Raw genomic sequence first — 19,259 nt, forward strand, 5'->3', positions numbered from 1 at the left:
AAATTCTTGGATACACATACAATATCAGGGACCAAAAAAATCCCTCCATCTTTTCCAAAGTCCATTCTGGCCAGACAAAGTTGCAAGGAGTTTTTGTTTCCCGAGCCAATTGGTACTCTCCGATGTGTAAGACAGAATGAAATGAAAAAAGAAGCCAAACTTTTCCAGTTATTGATAATACTTTAAACTCACTGCTCTTCTGGAAAGAGGTTCTCTCTGCTGATACTCAACCTTTCTGTTAAGACAGTTCAAAGGGCTCAAAAGTAGTGGAATCAATCCAGTTTGCTCAGGGCTTATGGTCTGTGGTTCTCTCAACCCAATCTAAACATACAGTGGGGACCTGCTTACAGTAAACTTGAGTGTAAAGAGTTGATTTTGCAACTGAAGGAAATTTTCAAGCCACGGCTGTGTCAGGGATCTATAGAATGTATTTCCAAGATGGTGATGCAAAAAAACTCCCAGAAACTGTTTCGCACTGAATAACCAACCTTCCATTGTTGGGCTTGGCTCTTCAGAATAGTTTCCTGGTTTCTTCTCTGTGGCAGATGGCTTGAAAATGAATCAAGGAGACCACAAAACCCACCCCTTTAAGACTTTGGAAGGAAATAAGGGTAAGCATCTCTAGACCGTAAGCTTGTTGTGGGCAGGGAATGTGTCTACCAACCTCTATTGTATTGTATTCTCTCAAGCACTTTGTAGAGTGTTCTGCACACAGTAAGAGTTTAATAAATACAATTGATTGATGGAATTCATTCATTCACTCAATCGTATTTATTGAACACTTGATGGAATGACCGATTGAGTAGAGCCAAGGAAGCAAGGAAAGAGACTCACTGTCCCCAGTGCCTTTTTGTGAAAAAAAAAAAAATTTATCTGTTCATTGTTCATTTTCAGTTGAACAACAGTGAAGAAACTTCATCTCAAGAGGTTGTCTGAGTAGCCATCTGGACTCTAGGCTTTCCCCCTCAATCTGTGCTGCATTCAGAGTCCTGAGGAATGGAAGCCATGGTAGTTCTTTCATGTAGCTCTGGATAAAGTAAGTTGTCAAAAACGATCTCTCCAGCCACTAAAAGAAATGACTTGGGAAAATCAAACACAGGGCAGAGACAGCACTCTGATAACCTCTGAAATTTCCCTAGACTCTGCTCTCCTACCCTCTTAAAATTCTATACCATGATGATTTGGAATCAAACACCCAATTGTACCTTCTTTAAGAAAAGGTAATAATGAACAGTTTATCATGAGCTGTTGAAACTTGAGATGACTGAGACCTAATGAATTACAAAGTTTATATTCTCTGTACCTCATTACCTCATCTGTAAAATGGAGATCTAGACTGTGAGCCCTACATGGAACAGGGACTCTGTTCAACCTCATTACCTTGTATCTACACCAGTGCTTAGTACAGTGCCTGACACAAAGAAAGAGCTTAATAAATACCATCATTAATATTATTATTACCTATTCCAGTGCTTAGTACGTTGCCCGCCATGTAGTTAGGGCTTAACAAATACCATTAAGAGAGACAAAGAGGAAAATCGAATTTTAGTGTAAAGAAGAAACATATTCACTTAGAATTACTTATTTTTTACTGACAATAACAAGGGAGGAGATTAATTCCTCTCTCAAGGAGAGGAGAGAGAAACTCTCACGCAGGATCTTGGCTCTTTCCCTCTTTGCTCACTTAAAGCACCCTGAGGGGCCACCCCCGGCTAAAGGAGGTTTATTGCTTATCGCCAAAGAGGCCATTTTTTCTCTTTTTTACTCCTACCCCTAAGAAAAGTTATTTGTCAGGGTCCTTGGACATGAAGCAAAATGACTTTGAACATAAAATGGTTAGGAGGGAACTAAATTCCTGTCAAGGGGAAGCTCAGCTTAGGTTCTGCCCTGCTGTCACCTTCAGGACCCTAACGAGAACGTCCTGAGGAGATGTGGGCCCCCAGAAGGGGCAGGATCTGCTGGGAGCCATGAGAAATGGGGACTGGAGATGGAGAACTGACAAAATAGAAGTATTTGTATTATTCCCCCCAAAAAATATCTAATGATAACCAAATGAAGTTGGAAAATTTCTGTCCTGATTCATTATTTTGCTGCAACAAAAGAATATACTTACTCACAAAATGAATGCTCCTTGAACCCATCTTCAATGGAAGGGACTCTACTTATTGTTTACAGAACTGGAATTCGAGTTAGTCTAGAAAAGTGTGATCAGCTAGGCGACAATAAAGTAAAAGTAAAAAATACATCATTGTAGACTTCCTAGACCTCCTAATTTAATAATTAAGTATGCTATTAATCATTAAGCCTTAAAAATGATACTAATTCATAACAGTGGAGAAGCAGCATGACCTAGTGGATAGAGCATGGGCCTGGGAATCAGAAGGACCTGGGTTCCAACTTTTTTCTCATCTTGAAAACCTACTGAAATTGAAATTAGTGTAACACAAAATGTGGATCATTGGACAAGCACGTGATCACAAAGTGTGGGGCACATGATCGCAGTGCACGGAACATGTGACACACTCCTGATATCGCAAGTGGTACACATGACATGCATGTGATTTTAGCGAGTGGAGCATGTGGCATGGAGACGATCGTCATGTGGGGCACGCAATGGTCATGTGACTGCAGCGTGGCGAGTATGTGATCACAGTGTGAAGCGCATGTGACAGCAGCATGCCAAGTACATGACTGCTGGGTGTCGAGCACATGATGCACATGTGATCGCATGTGACTCATACATGATGCACACATGATTGCAGCATGCCAAAAGCATGATAGCAGGGTAATGAGCACGTGATGTACACATGATCATAGCATGTGGGGCACATGACGTGTGGCGATCTCAATATGCTGAGTACGTGATGTGTGTGATCATAGTGTGACATGCACATGATCGCAGGGTGCTGAGCACATGATGCACAAGTGATCGCAGGGTGCCAAGCCTGTGACAGCTGTGCGCGGAGCATGTGACATACAAGTGATTGCTCTGTGTCACCCAAGTGATCATAGCGTACTGCCCACGCAGCTGCAGTATTCTGAACCGATGACATGTCACATACCTGTACCACTCACATGATCACACCATCATAGCTCTGTGGCACCCATGTGCTCACCCTGTGCTGATCATGTGACCGCTGCATCATGATCTTGTGTCATGATCATGATCTCAGCCTAATAGCCCAGTGCCACCGACGTGATCACGGCGGCTGAGCACGTGCCCTTTGCGCCTTAGGCCTGTGCTGCCCACGTGATCTTGGCATGTATCCCCCAGTGCCCACTTGACTGACAGTCAGTTACTCTCCCCCTTCTCCCATGTCTCCCCACAGCAGACAAGTGGCCGAGCTGGAATTAGAACCTTAGACCTTCTGACTCCCACCAGGGCTACAGATCAGCTGCTGCAGCAGCTCTGGACTTTCTTTCTTTCCCACCTTCACCCTCCCATGGGAGCGGGGTTCCCTTCTTCTGACCCCCTTACATTTCTCCCCTTCCTTCCCTCCTGTGCACGAGCAGGGGCTCGCCCACCCTCCAACCTCTCCGCACTGTCTGCACCCCAACCCCCGACCACACGCCAAAGAAGCAGGACAGGGACTCACCAAGGAGATGACAAGAGAAGCAGCAGGCTTTAGTGGCTAGAGCAGGGCCTGGCAGTCAGAAGGTCCTGGGTTCTAATCCCAGCTCCGCCACATGTCTGCTGGGTAGCCTTGGGCAAGTCGCCTAACTTTTCTGGGCCTCAGTTCCTTCATCTGTAAAATGGTGATTAAGCATGTGAGCCCCATGAGACAGGGACTGTGTTCAACCAGAGAAACTTGTATCTATTCTAGTGCCTAAAACGGTGCTTGGCACATAGTGAGCACTTAACAAACACCATAATTATCAATGATTATTATGAAAACAGTGTAAGAACAGCCTGATCAACAACTAACTCGATAGCATGTAGAAAGACTAACCCTTTAATGAGTCACTAATGGCGGCTCCACACTTGTGGATTCCTCCATCTGGGACCCGTTAAGTCACCACCAACTGATAATAATAGTAGTATTTGTTAAACACTTACTATGTGACAGGGACTATACAAAGCATTGAAATAATTATAGTATTTGTTAGCAATGAAGGGCTTCTACTCAGATGTAGAGTATCTGTGTTCTATCTGCATCAAGCACTAAAGCAGATAAAATACACTTAAATTATAGCATGAGTCATAAATTAGATAAATGATAAATCATATCAACGATGTAATTTTTACTAAAGGTGATTGTTAATTTTTTTTCCTTAAAATCTTTAAGACACAATGCATTCTTATTTTGCTGGGCTAGTTTGTCTTTGTTGCTGCCTGAAGTGAACGGGATGAGCTGCAGAAGTCCTTGGAATGGTTGAGCAAGTAATATCATCATTGTCATCAGTATGTACTGAATGCCTACTGTGTGCAGAGCCCTGTACTCAGTGTTTGGAACATTAGATAAAGTAAAAGACACTGGGCTGGGGGTGGGGAGGGGAAGGGGAGAAATGGATGTGGGGGATCAGAAGAAGGGAACCCCAGTCCCACGGGAGGGTGAAGGCAGAAGAGAAAGTCCAGAGCTGCAGCAGCAGCTGATCTGTAGCCCCAGTGGGAGTCAGAAGGTCAAGGGTTCTAATTCCAGCTCTGCCACTTGTCTGCTGTGTGACCTTGGGTAAGTCACTTAACTTCAGTAAAACAGGGATTGAGACTGAGAGTCCCATGTGGTGCAGGGACTGTGTCCAAACCAATTAGCTTGTATTTAGCTTGGTGTTTAGTACAGTGCCTGGCACACAGTAGGTGCTTAGCTCAAAGTAAGTGCTCAACAAATACCATTAAAAAATGGTAGAGTCAGGATTAGAACTCTGGTCCTCCAGCTCCCACACCTATGCTTTCTCCACTAGACCACGTTGCTTCCTTGATATACTATAAAAAAAGCATTTGCCTGCTGTGTATTTGAAGATGGTTAATTGCCTATGTATCTATTCCTTGCCACTTTTCCCCTTTCATACTCTTCCAGGTTATTATCACCTTTTTTACTTTTGCAACTCTCAGGAATCTGAGAAGCAGCATTGGTGTAATGGCTAGAGCACAAGCTTCAGAGTCCGAAGGACCTGGTGTTATGTTTGTTGAGTGGTTACTATGTGTCAAACATTGTTCTAAGCATTGGGTAGGTACAAATTAATCAGGTTGGATACAGTCTCAGTCCCACATAGATATAGTAGTCTTAGTAGAAGGGAGAACAGGAATTTAGAATCCATTTTACAGTTGAGGAAACTGAAGCACAGAGAAGTTAAATGACTTGCCCAAAGTCACACAACAAACTAGAGTTGGGATTAGAACCTAGATCCTGCGACTCCCAGGACAATTCTCATTCCACTAAGCCATTCTACTTCTCTGTTTAGTACAGTTTTGTCACATAGTAAGTGCTTAACAAATACCACCATTCTTCTTCTTGTCTATGGCTATGAGATGGGGGACATGAACCAGGAGCTAAGATTCCTGAAAGACAATGGCTGTGGTTACCGATCAAGGGATGGTGACTCAGACAACAAAACAAGGACAATGAATATACACTGTGGCCAACTCTGGAACTTAGGTCTGAGAGACAGAGATATTCTCTTTCCTCTCTGAATGCCTTGGATTGCTTCTTCTTTAATTTACTCTGGTGTCATCTTCTCTCTGCTAAGGGAGGGAATTGGGCCCAGCAATTCATACTCACTGATGAGGTGTTGGAAAATGTTCTGTTTTATAATCTCAGAGTAACTGGTTTTTTGTTTCAGCCTAAAAAGGTCTCAGTTCTGAAGCCCAACTGTGAGCTGGGAGACAGAATAAGGCTGGAAGTAAGATTCCTCACTAACGTTTTGAGGGAAGCTGGATCGGGTGGGGTCTGAAGAGCTGGTTGGTGGTGACAGGAGCAGGCCCATGTCTCCATATGCCTCTTCCCACTGCTCATTTTTTCCTAAGATCTGTTGGATGCTTACTGAGCACTTGCTTGGAGCTCATCACTCTCCCCATTAACGAAAGGCCTGCCACTCAATACCGAAAGCATCAGAGGCAACAGTATTTACTGAGTGCTTTCAGTGTCCAACCTAGGCTAGCCCTACCACAGACAAGGAGGAAAGGCCAAGACGTTTCGAGGACAGAGAAACTATTCACTCTTCAGGACCCTTCCCAGAGGGAAAACTCATTTGCATAAGATGTCAATCAGCTGGAACACTGAAGAGGATTTAGGGCCAAGGAGAAGAGGGTTGAAGAAGAGGACTAGAGAAGTTGAAAGAAACTTCCAAGTCATCGTTAGAATTATTATTGTATTTGTTAAGTGCTTACTATGTGTTAAGCACTGTTCTAAGCACTGGGGTAAATACAAGATAATCAGGTGGGATACAGTCCCTGTACCACGTGGGTGCCATGGTCTAAATAGGAGAGGGAACAGGCATGGCAACCTCATTTTACAGTCGAGGAAACCGAGACATGGAGAAGGGAAGTGATTTGTCCTAGATCACACAGGGAACAATTGGTGGAGCCCAGATTAGGATTTCTACTAGACCATACTGCTTCGCCTGAGGAGAAAAGTCCATGTTCGATGCCAAGGGTAACGGGGATAGGAGGTTGGTGTTCAGCTAGGCTGAGGGTCAGCAGGGTTAACTTCTTGTCAAGGACCTGTGGACAAGTCTGCCCAAAGAAGAGTTGCCAAGGGAACTGCAGCTGCGGGTTGGAGGGGTGATAATTCCCGTGTTCATGTAAATTTAGGGATAAGTACCAGATCAGGGAAAGGCAGCTATTCCTGGGTTGAGTGTAAGATTCTGTAGTACAACTACTGTTGCTATGGTAACCTATAGCACAAATAAATATCGATCACCTGTTCACTCCCCAAAACTGTGCTAGAGTGAGCTCTGTGTGTGGAACCTACCGATTCTCACTGGGGCATTTGACATTCCTCCAAACCTCAACAGCTAGACTTTAGGGTGCAGAATTAGTTAGATGTTCACGCTGCTGCCCGGATTGTCTTTGTCCAGAAACGCTCTGGGCATGTTACTACCCTCCTCAAAAATCAGTGGCTACCGATCAACCTACGCATCAGGCAGAAACTCCTCACCCTCGGCTTCAAGGCTCTCCATCACCTTGCCCCCTCCTACCTCACCTCCCTTCTCTCCTTCTGCAGCCCAGCCCGCACCCTCCGCTCCTCTGCCACTAATCTCCTCACCATGCCTCGTTCTCGCCTGTCCTGCCGTCAACCCCCAGCCCACATCATCTCCCTGCCCTGGAATGCCCTCCCTCTGCCCATCCGCCAAGCTAGCTCTCTTCCTCCCTTCAAGGCCCCACTGAGAGCTCACCTTCTCCAGGAGGCCTTCCCAGACTGAGCCCCCACTTCCTCTCCCCCTACTGCCCCTCTCCATCCCCCCCACCTTACCTCCTTCCCTTCCCCACAGCACCTGTATATATGTATATATGTTTGTACGTATTTATTACTCTATTTATTTTACTTGTACATATCTATTCTATTCATTTTATTTTGTTAATATGTTTGGTTTTGTTCTCTGTCTTCCCCTTCTAGACTGTGAGACCACTGTTGGGTAGAGACCATCTCTATATGTTGCCAACTTGTACTTCCGAAGCGCTTAGTACAGTGCTCTGCACACAGTAAGTGCTTAATAAATATGATTGATTGATCGATTGATTGATGTTTCCCATGACTTTAGGGTGTTCCAAGTCTCAGAATAAGGGATGGTGGCAGAAAACTACTTTGGCAGTTTTGGGGTACATGAGAGAGGAGCACCATAGAGGTTCCCCTGCTGCCTATAAATTGCTGTGGGCCCTAGTTCAGTTCCCTGGAGCTACAACAGGGCATCTTACTTCAAAGCGGGATGGAGATGTCATAGGCACTTTTAAAAAATTATTTCAGAAAAATGCTTTGAGTGTAGCTCTGAATAGTACTTTGGAATTATTACAATTATTAACAACAACAATAATAATAATCAATATAATTCCAGCTTAGTATTTTCTCTGTGCCAAGCATTGTGCTAAGAGCTGGTGTAGATAAACCTGGTGTGGGCAGGGATTGTCTCTGTTTATTGCTGAATTGTACTTTCCAAATGCTTAGTTCAGTGCTCTGAACACAGTAAGTGGTCAATAAATATGATTCAGTGAATGAATGAATGAATATGATATAAGATATATATATATAAGATATATAAGTCCTCTTGACTATAAACTCATCCTCTAGATTGTAAACTCATTGTGGGCAGGGAACATATCAACTTGTACTCTCCCAAGCACTTAGTACAGTACTCTGCATGCAGTAAGTGCTCAATAAATGTGATTGATTGATTGACAGGATTATCAGATCAAACCAATCTCAGTCCCCAACGGGGCCCATAGTCTAAGAGGGAAGGAGAACAGGAATTTTGTCCCCATTTTACAGATGAGTCAACTGGGAGTTAAGTGACTTGCTCAAGGTTCCACGATAGGCAAGTGGCACAATGAGACTAGATACTGGGTGGCTTTGTACTATACTTATCCATGACCAACATCTCCAAGGATTTCTCTTCTCATAATAATAATAATAATGGCATTTATTAAGCACTCGCTATGTGCAAAGCACTGTTCTAAGCACTGGGGAGGTTACAAGTTGATTGGGTTGTCCCACGGGGGCCCACAGTCTTCATCCCCATTTTACAGATGAGGTAACTGAGGCACAGAGAAGTTAAGTGACTTGCCCAAAGTCACACAGCTGAAAATTGGCAGAGCTGGGATTTGAACCCATGACCTCTGACTCTAAAGCCCGTGCTCTTTCCACTGAGCCATGCTGCTTCTCTGCATGCTGCTTCTCATCTTTCTAGAAGTTGAATTTTGAACATTTTACCAGCACTATAGCCTTATTCCTCCCAGGATTCCCAATAGGCAGTATGCAACTGTTAATAATAATAATGATATTACTAATACAAATAATAGCGATAATAAAAACAATTAGGGATGGTTTGTGATTACTATGTATCAAGAACTGTATTAAGCACTGGGGTAGATCCAAGGTTATTAGGTCAGACACATTCTCTGTTCCACATGGGGCTCACAGTTGATTGTAGAGGAGAACAGGTATTTAATCTCCATTTTACAGATGAAGAAACAGTGTGGCTTAGTGGAAAGAAAGGGCACAGGTTTAGGAGTCAGAGGTTGTGGGTTCTAATCCCAGCTCTGCTACTTGTCAGCTGTGTGACTTTGGGCAAGTCACTTAACTTCTCTGTGTCTCAGTTACCTCATCTGTAAAATGGGGATTTAGACTGACACCACGTGGGACAACCTGATAACCTTGTATCTATCCCTGCACTTAGAACAGTGCTCTGCACACAGTAAGCACTCAATAAATACAATTGAATTGAATTGAAACTATTCTTCATGGCAGCAGAAGCAAGGAGTTAAGCTCTTCACCCCAAATCCTAAGAAGATCCAAAAACAGAACCCAGGCCTCCTGACTTCCCCTCCCCACCCGCTTCTCTCCCTCCTTCCCTCCTGATGAGTCAGACTCTTTCAGACTCTGGCTCTGTGCGGCTCTCTTGCATTCATGAATGATTTGCCATGGCTATTCCAAAACTGGCCCAGAGTCAGAGACATTTTCTTGACTTGTGAAAATAAGAAATTAAGGTTATGGGTTTCAGCCCATGGAAACTACCTAGAACTCCACCACTCATTTAGAGAAATCTGCCCTCATAAAATCACAAGAATGTGGCCATCGGATTCAGTGATGACTCCTTTCCCTCAGCTGAAAAAGGCATTAGTGTCCTCACAGGCCCCTCATTAGGGATTTGAAAGAAGGTCCAGATGGTTAGGTGTTGGCACTGCCTCCTCTTGCTGCCCCACCGGGTCCCAGGCCATTCTCACTGTACAGAATCCTCTAGATTGCAAGCTCTTTGTGGGTAGGGAACATGCCAGGTTGTACACAGTCCAGGTCCCTCATGGGGCTCACAGTCTTAATCCCCATTTTATAGAGGAGGTAACTGAGGCACAGAGCAGTGAAGTGATTTGCCCAAGGTCACACAGTAGACAAGTGGAGGAACCAGGATGACCGAACCCACATCCTTCTGACTCCCAAGCCCGGGCTCTATCCATTAGACCATGCTGCTTCTGTTTGTTAACTGCAGTCTTTGAATGAGGTACCCCACAGATCCAGCTAATGTGGCTTGGAGACTGGATCAAAACACTTTCACAAAATCACACCAAAGCTGGGGAGGAAGAGGAAAAGAAAAAAGCAGCTAAGTAATGACAGATTTAGGTTTAACCAGCCCATTTTTCTGTCTCTAGACTGTAAACTCATCTCTAGATTGTGAGTTTGTTGTGGGCAGGGAATGTGTCTGTTTATCGTTACAGCGTACTCTCCCAAGAGCTTAGTACAGTGCTTTGCACAGTAAGCGTTCAATAAAAAGACTGAATTGAATCTTTGAACGTTGCCATAAGGTGCTTGGAGAAAGTATGTAATGGCTGCTCTCCATCCTAATACATTAACTAAAATCCTCATCAACCCTCTATACTTCTAACTTTCCTTGTAGTAACTTGTTATGGGTTGCTCAGTCACGAATTTCCCATACCCTTCTGGACCTGCTGATATTTCCAGCCTGCATTACCTCATGGGGAACAACAGTGTGGCTCAGTGGAAACAGCACAGGCTTTGGAGTCAGAGGTCATGGGTTCAAATCCTGCCTCTTCCAACTGTCAGCTGTGTGACTTTGAGCAAGTCACTTAACTTCTCTGTGCCTCAGTTACCTCATCTGTAAAATGGGGATTAAGACTGGGAGCCCCCCGTGGGACAACCTGATCACCTTGTAACCTCCCCAGGACTTAGAACAGTGCTTTGCACATAGTAAGTGCTTAATAAATGCCATCATTATTATTATTATACACAAGAAAGAGTGTTACCTAGTGGAAAGAACACAGGCCTGATAGAGGACGAGGTTCCTAATTCAGACTCCACGACTTACCTGCTTTGTGACCTTGGGAAAATCACTTAATTTACCTATGCCTCAGTTCCCTCATCTGTAAAATGGGGATTCAATATCTGTTCATCCTCTTACTTAGACTGTGAGCCCCATGTGGAACCTGATTATAATAATAATAATAGCATTTGTTAAGCACTTACTATGTGCAAAGCACTGTTCTAAGCACTGGAGGGAGATACAAGGTGATCAGGTTGTCCCACGTGGGGCTCACAGATCTACCCCAACACTTAGTTCAGTGCTTTGGCATATTGTAAGCACTTCACAAATACCACAATTATTATTCATTCATTTATTCAATTGTATTTATTGAGTGTTTACTGTGTGCAGAGCACTGTACTTAGCGCTTGGGAAGTACAAATCAGCAACATATAGAGACGGTCCCTACCCAAAAATGGGCTCGCAGTCTAGAAGAGGGGAGACAGACAAAAAAACCCAAAACAAGTGATAGCTGTCAATACCACCAGAATATAAAGAATTATAGCTATATACACATCATAAATAAAACTAATACAGTAAATATGTACAAATAAAATAGAGTAATAAATATGTACAAATATATACAAGTGCTGTGGGGAGGGGAAGGGGGTAGGCCAGGGGGGATGAAGGGGATGGGAGGAGGAGGAGGAGAGGAATAAAGGGGGGACCTTTAGGTCCCCTGGAGCAGAAGGTCTCCTGGAGGAGGTGAGCTCTCAGTAGGGCTTTGAAGGGAGGAAGAGAGCTAGTTTTGTGGATGTGGGGAGGGAGGGCATTCCAGGCCAAAGGAAGGATGTGGGCCAGGGGTCGGCAATGGGACAGGTGAGAATGAGGCACAGTGAGGAGGTTAGTGGCAGAGGAGCAGAGTGAATGGCTGCACTGTAGAAGGAGAGAAGGGAGGTGAGGTAGGAGGGAGAGAGGTGATAGAGAGTCTTGAAGTCTAGAGTGAGGAGATTTTGCTGGATTCGTAGGTTGACAGGCAACCACTGGAGATTTTTGAGGAGGGGAGTGACATGCCCAGAGCATTTCTGTACAGAGATAATCTGGGCAGCAGAGTGAAGTATAGACTGAAGCGGGGATGGGAGGTCAGAGAGGAGGCTGATGCAGTAATCCAGTCGGGATAGGATGAGAGATTGAATCAGCAAAGTAGCGGTTTGGATGGAGAGGAAAGGGCAGATCTTGGCGATGTTGTGGAGGTGAGACCAGCAGGTTTTGGTGACGGATTGGATGTGTGGGGTGAATGAGAGAGTGGAGACAAGGATGACACCATGTTTGTGGGATTGTGAGATGGGAAGGAGGGTAGTGCCATCTACAGTGATGGGAAAGTCAGGTAGAGGACAGGGTTTGGAAAGGAAGATAAGGAGCTCAGTTTTGGACATGTTGGAGTTTCAGATGGTGGACAGACATCCAGATGGAGATGTTCTGAAGTCAGGAGGAGATACGAGCCTGGAGGGAGGGAGAGAGAGCAGGGGCAGAGATGTAGATTTGGGTGTCATCAGCGTAGAGATGATAGTTGAAGCAGTGGGAGCAAATGAGTTCACTAAGGGAGTGAGTATAAATGGAGAACTGAAGCAACCAAGAACTGACCTTTGAGGAACCCCTTCAGTAAGGAGTTGGGAGAGGGAGGAGGAACCCACGAAGGAGACTGAGAATGAATGGCCAGAGAGATGAGGAGAACCAGGAGAGGACGGTGTCTTTGAAGCCAAAGTTGGATAGTGTGTTGAGGAGAAGGGGGTTATCCACAGTGTCGAAGACAGCTGAGAGGTCGAGAAGGATTAGGATAGAGTAGGAGCCATTGGATTTGGCATGAAGGAGGATATTGGTGACCTTTGAAAGGGTAGTTTCGGTGGAGTGCAGTGGATGGAAGCCAGATTGGAGGGGGTCTAGGAGAGAGTTGGCATTGAGGAATTGGAGGCAGCTAGTGTAGAAGACTCATTCTAGGAGTTTGGAAAGGAAGGGTAGGAGGGAGATAGGGAGATAACTTAGCATGAGCAGGCAAAAGAAATGTTTCCTTTTGTTTCATTTTTAATCTACAACCCTCAAGCTTCTGTGGGGAGGATTCCTCATCCTGTGTTGTGGGATTTGATGACCCCAGCGTGACTATGGAATCTAGTAGCAAATCTGCTGGAATATAAGCTTTTTGAGGTCAGGGACCAATGTCTACTAACTCTATTATATTGTACTTACCCAAGTACTTATTATAGTCTGCTGCACTTAGCAAGTGCTCAATAAATGCCAATAATAATAATAAAGGTGTATTTCTTAAGTGCTTACGTGGGCCAAGCACTGTACTAAGCCCTGAGGTAGATGCAAGATAATCAGGTCCCTGTCCTTCAACAGGTTCAGAGTCTATAGAGGAGGGAAAACAGGTATTTTAGCCTCATTTTACAGGCGATTGACTGATTAATCATGTCTAATATATATTATATTCTCCCAAGTACTTAGTATAGTGTTCTCAAAAAATGCCACTTGATTGATCCAACACTGAAAATCATGGTTGCATGGAATACCAGTCTTGCCTGACAGCACAGAGGAGAGGAACACATATCTCTTAACAATAATAATAATAACTGTGGTATTTGTTAAGTGTTTACTATGCACCAGGCCCTGGGGTGGATACAAACAAATTGGGTTGGACACAGCCCCTGTCCCTCATGGGGCTCATAGTCTTAATCCCCATTTTACAGATGAGGTAACAGGCACAGAGAAGTTAAGTGACTTGCCCAAAGTCACACAGCTGAAAAGTGGCTTAGCCAAGATTAGAATGCACAACCTTTTGACTATCCACTTCTTCATGCTGCTCCTCTTAAGCCACAGCCATACTGCAAGGAGATCAATCAATCAATCCATATTTACTGAGTGCTCACTGTGTTGCAGAACACTGTATTAAGCTTTTTGCAGAATACAATACCATAGAATTGGGAGACATGTTCCCTTACCACCAGGAGCTTGTAGCCTAGATGACCCAGATTTGACCCAGATACCTTCCTTAACCAATTTTTCCAAAGACTCGAAATTTCTATTCTGTACTCATTAGAGTTTTAGTAGATTTAGAAGATATTTGAACATCTTGCTGATGAATTTGAATCTCTTGAAGATGTTCTCCATGAAGATGTACTGTATTTTATATTGATAAAATAAAAAAATGAATTCATGTAGCATTTTTGTCTTTGGAGATTCTTTCATCTCAGGGGTCTTATTGTCTTCTTGACAAGAAGAAACAATGTGGCCTAATGGATAGATCGAGAGCCTGGGAGTCAGAAAGACCAGGGTTCTAATCCCGTTTCCTCCACGTGTCTGCAGTGTGATATTGAGCAAGTCAGTTCACTTCTCTGTGCCTCAGTTACCTCATCTGTAAAATGGGGATTAAGACTGAGAGCTCCATGTGGGACACGGACTGTGTCCAAACTGATTAGCTTGTATCTACTCCAGCGCTTAGTACAGTGCCTGGCACATAGTAAGAGCTTAACAAATATCATTTAAAAAAAAATCCCTCAATGTTTGGGAGAGGAAGGGATTATTCTTCTCAATTTATAGATAGGAAACCAAGGCATTTTTTTAAAGACATAGAACAGAACAATGGCAGAACCAGAATTAGGGTGCTTTCCTGATGCCCAGCTCTACACTTTCAGTAGTACACACCACCTTGCTGCTTTCTCTCATTTCACAGTACCAGCAGGACAGAGGTTACAATTCTTTCATCTAAAGATTTCAAGGAACCGGACCAATTTTAGAGGCGGCATCCAGTCCTGGTCCGATCAGATGTTGGTAAAGGTAGCACCAAGATGGAAGAGATGAGGACAAGGTGATGGAACCAGGGAGAGGCATCATCATCATCATCATCAATCATATTTATTGAGCTCTTACTGTGTGCAGAGCACTGTACTAAACGCTTGGGAAGTACAAGTTGGCAACATATAGAGACAGTCCCTAACCAGCAGTGGGCTCACAGTCTAAAAGGGGAGACAGAGAACAAAACCAAACATACTAACAAAATAAAATAAATAGAATAGATATGTACAAGTAAAATAAATGAATAAATAGAGTAATAAATATGTACAAACACATATACATATATACAGGTGCTGTGGGGAAGGGAAGGAGGTAAGATGAGGGGATGGAGGGGGGACGAGGGGGAGAGGAAGGAAGGGGCTCAGTCTGGGAAGGCCTCCTGGAGGAAGTGAGCTCTCAGTAGGGCCTTGAAGGGAGGAAGAGAGCTAGCTTGGCGGATGGGCAGAGGGAGGGCATTCCAGGCCCGGGGGATGACGTGGACCGGGGGTCGATGGCGGGACAGGCGAGAACAAGGTACGGTGAGGAGATTAGTGGCAGAGGAGCAGAGGGTGTGGGGTGGGCTGTAGAAGGAGAGAAGGGAGGTGAGGAAGGAGGGGGCGAGGTGATGGAGAGCCTTGAAGCCCAGGGTGAGGAGTTTCTGCCTGATGCGCAGATTGATTGGTAGCCACAAGCAGCATCTTGTTCAGAATCCAGGATTCTAGCTTCTCTAACCATTGTTCTTAAGAGCTTTTCTTTTCCTTGGGTGTCTGAGCATGGGCTTGGGAGTCAGAGGACCTGGGTTCAAATCATGGGTCTGCCTCATGTCTGCTTTGTGATCTTGGGTAAGTCGCTTCACTTCTCTGTGCCTCAATTACCTCATCTGTAAAATGGGGATTAAGACCGTGAGCCCTATGTGGGACAGGGACAGTGTCCAACTTGATTACCTTGTATCTACCCCAGTACTTGGAACAGTGCTTGTCACACAGTAGGCACTAAATGAATACGACAATTATTATTTTATTATTATTATTACTATTATTATTATTATTAAAGGATGTGCCACCCGGGAAGCTTGCATGTACCACATCCCATCAGTTCTGGGAAAATTGGCCTGTTTCTGGGACTACTTGCTGCAGCTATGCCATGAGGCTAATAATAATAATAATACTATTGTTTGTTAAATACTGTTTCTATGCTAGGATATGTGCTAAACACCAGGAAGATGTCTCACATGGGACTCGCAGTTTAATTATGAGGGAGAAAGGTATTCAATTCCCATTTTACAAATGGGGAAACTGTGGGCGAGAAAGGTCAATTGACTTACCCAAGGTCACATAGCAGGCAAGTGGTGGAGCTGGGATGAAACCCTCTGAGTCACATGCTATTTTCACTAGGCCACACTGCCTCAGTATGACTTGGCATCAGCGGTAAGGAAGCTTCGTCTCTCACCTCTCCTTCACTCCCTGCCCATACTCCACACTGAGTGGAGATTCCACTGGACAGCCAGGATTCCTACTGCACAGTCTGAAAGGGCTTAGATGGAGCCCTGGGGGTGAGAGAAATACTGATGTACAACAAGATGGGGCCATTCTCACGGCACTTCCGACCAAACTGAAACCAGGAAGTGATGGAAATCTCTCCAGGGACTCTGTCCTTGTGAGAATCCCAGCCTGACTTCCTGGCCAACCACACTGGAATAACTACAGATAAGTTCTTGATAAGCAGTTAAGCTTTTAGATGGTGATTAAACTACACTAACATTTTTGAGACTTAGTCATTACTCATCCCATCAGACTTAGTGACTTTCAAAGCTCATCCCAAACTGTGTGAAATGTATGGACCCTGAGAAAGTTGGGTTGGTATTTGTACCATGAAGGCATATGGATTCACAATCTGACACAACTGTCAGATGCTGCCCAGCTGCCAGCCAAATGGCAAAGCGAAGCTAAATGCTAGAGAATAGATTTAAACGCCTAGCCTCAAGGAGTTTATAATCTAATTGCATAGTTCTATTCTTTGAGTCCAACCAACAAGTCATGCTCTAAGTCAGTAGAGTACCACCAGTAATATTTTATAGCACAAAATCTGGAACTTGACCTAAATGCCTTAGATTAACCAGTAGCATTTGCTTTATAATGAGAGGAGGAAGATGATATGTTTGTAATCTTTTCTGTTGCAGATGATTTTTATATCACTTTAAATAAAGTGGGGGATTTAGTTCTGTGCCCTTGAAATCCATTTTAGTTTTCCAATTCTCAATCAATCAATTGTATTTATTGAGCACTTACTATGTGCAGAACACTGTACTAAGCACTTGGGAGAGTACAATAGAGCAGAATTAGCAGACACGTTCCCTGCCCATAACAAGATTACAATTTAGAGGGAGTTTCTATTTGGTGCATTTATTGCCAAAGCACCTTACATTAGTTATTTTTATTCACTCCCCACAACACCCCTGCAAGGTAGGGTTCAGGTATCATTATCACCATTTTACAGCTGAGTAAACTGAGGCATGGGGAAGTTAAGTCACTTGTCCAAGGCCACACAGTGGACAGGTGGCAGAGCTGGGATTAGTACCAGGGAGCTCCGACTTCCAGGGCTGCATTTCTCTCTTTACACAACACTTCCTCCTTCCATGAGGTGCGGGGGTTGGAGGGGTCTCTGTTGATAGAAGATGGAGACCAATTTATCAGTGGTATTTACTGAATGCTTATTTTGTGCAGAGCACTGGTACTAAACACTCAGAAGAGTAGGCCCTACAGGTTTGTGGTCGAATCTGTCTTGAAACCCAAGTCTCTTAAACCAATAGCTTTTTCAGGTCACCTTGTGGCCTTATCCTCTCATGGACTGATTCTTAGGAGGGAAAAGGCAAAACTGGGTAAATCGTTAATAAACTCCATGTGCCAGGACCCTATGAGGGCCTGGTAAAGTACTTTTGTCAAAAGTATTTTTGTTTGCTGTCTTAGGAGAGCAACATTTGCTCTCACAGTTGCAGAGATCGCCCTTTGAATACAAGGAGGGGCTGATGGTCTTTAACTCTGGTCTTGGCTTACATCCTGTTTAGTCATGGACGTGGAAAAGATCTCTGGAGAGATGCAAGCTGGCCATCATGTAACAACCCCAATATCAGAAATGCCAGAGACCCAACTTCTTGTGTCACCACCCCTTAGCATGTGTGTGTGTGCGTGTGTGTGTGTGCATGCGTGTGTGTGTGTGTGTGTGTGTGTATTTGGGGTTGGGGGGAGGGGGCTGTCTGGTGTGTGTGCATTTAACGAGGTGTCTGATTTCCCAGAGGTAGCAAGCCAGCCATGTCATGCAGCGACTGCCAAAATAAATGTCCGTGCTGCACACATAGAACATTTTCATGCCAGTGGCCAAGTATGAGAGAGACTTGCCCTTGGGGTTGGGCTAAGCTTTCCCACAAGAATTTTCTGGAAAAGCAATGACAGAGCTAGCCCCATGATACTCAGTGATGAAACAAGGAAAAGAGTGTGTGTGTGTGTGTGTGTGTGTGTGAGAGAGAGAGAGAGAGAGAGAGAGAGGGATCTCATTCTGGCTAAGAAGGGTCAGGTCCACCTGTGAGCAATGGGGACTTCTCTCAAAGAGACTCTGAACAGATCCTTTTCTTCCTTAGAAGAACTTGAAATGAAAGAATTTTGCCACCTTTCATTTCTTCAGAGTCTGGCAAACTCAGAGTACTTTGGAAAGCTTTGAAATCAGAACAAAGAGCCCCTGAGAGAACAAGACTTGGAATAGTTATTGGACAGAAAACCCAGGTCTGTGGATTTACCCTGAAAAAGAGAGGGGAGGAACAGAAAGAGCTGTGTGAGAATCTGGCTGGAGAGATGAGGGAAGGAGAATAAAAGGAATTCTGTCCGTTCAAAAAAACAGCTTTAAGGGAGTTTTCAGGAGACCATTCCCTCTGAGGAGAACATTTTTACCCTGAGGCAACAGCTTTGAGTCCGTTTTCTCAGCTCTCCATGTTAAGGAGCTCAGCAGTCTGAAAGCAGCTTTCTGAGGAAACCATTGATGGGTGACATCGTTGAAGAGTCAACCTCTTTGCTGAGGTGAAAGTGCTGTTGATGAGGTAGGGGAAAAAGGGAAGAAAGTAGAATGACTCACTGGGATTCAAAATTTTAAAGATGTGGGTTACCTTTTGGGAAGTTGCAATCCTCGTTCTCATGGCCAATGAGCTTAGTTAGCCTTTCTTTCTGCTCCTGGGCCAAGGGTCGGCCCAGAGCAGTGGAAGACAAGAAGGTTAGGGTTAGGTAGCTGAGAGTTCTCTTTTTTCCACTCTCCACAGAGCATTCTTGGGCCCCAACTGTGCCTCATCCTACTCTTTTGGGCTACTGAAGGCCCAGAGGAGAAGTGGAGGTAGGAGCTGAGGAAGGAGGGAAGGAAGATGGGAGAAAGGCTGCCTCTTGTCTGCTGTGTGACCTTAGTTGAGCCACTTCACTTCTCTGTGCCTCAGTTACCTCGTCTGTAAAATGGGGATTAAGACTGTGAGCTCAATATGGGGAAGGAACCCT

Source organism: Tachyglossus aculeatus, chromosome 11, assembly GCF_015852505.1.
Source record: "Tachyglossus aculeatus isolate mTacAcu1 chromosome 11, mTacAcu1.pri, whole genome shotgun sequence".
NCBI lineage: Eukaryota > Metazoa > Chordata > Mammalia > Monotremata > Tachyglossidae > Tachyglossus > Tachyglossus aculeatus.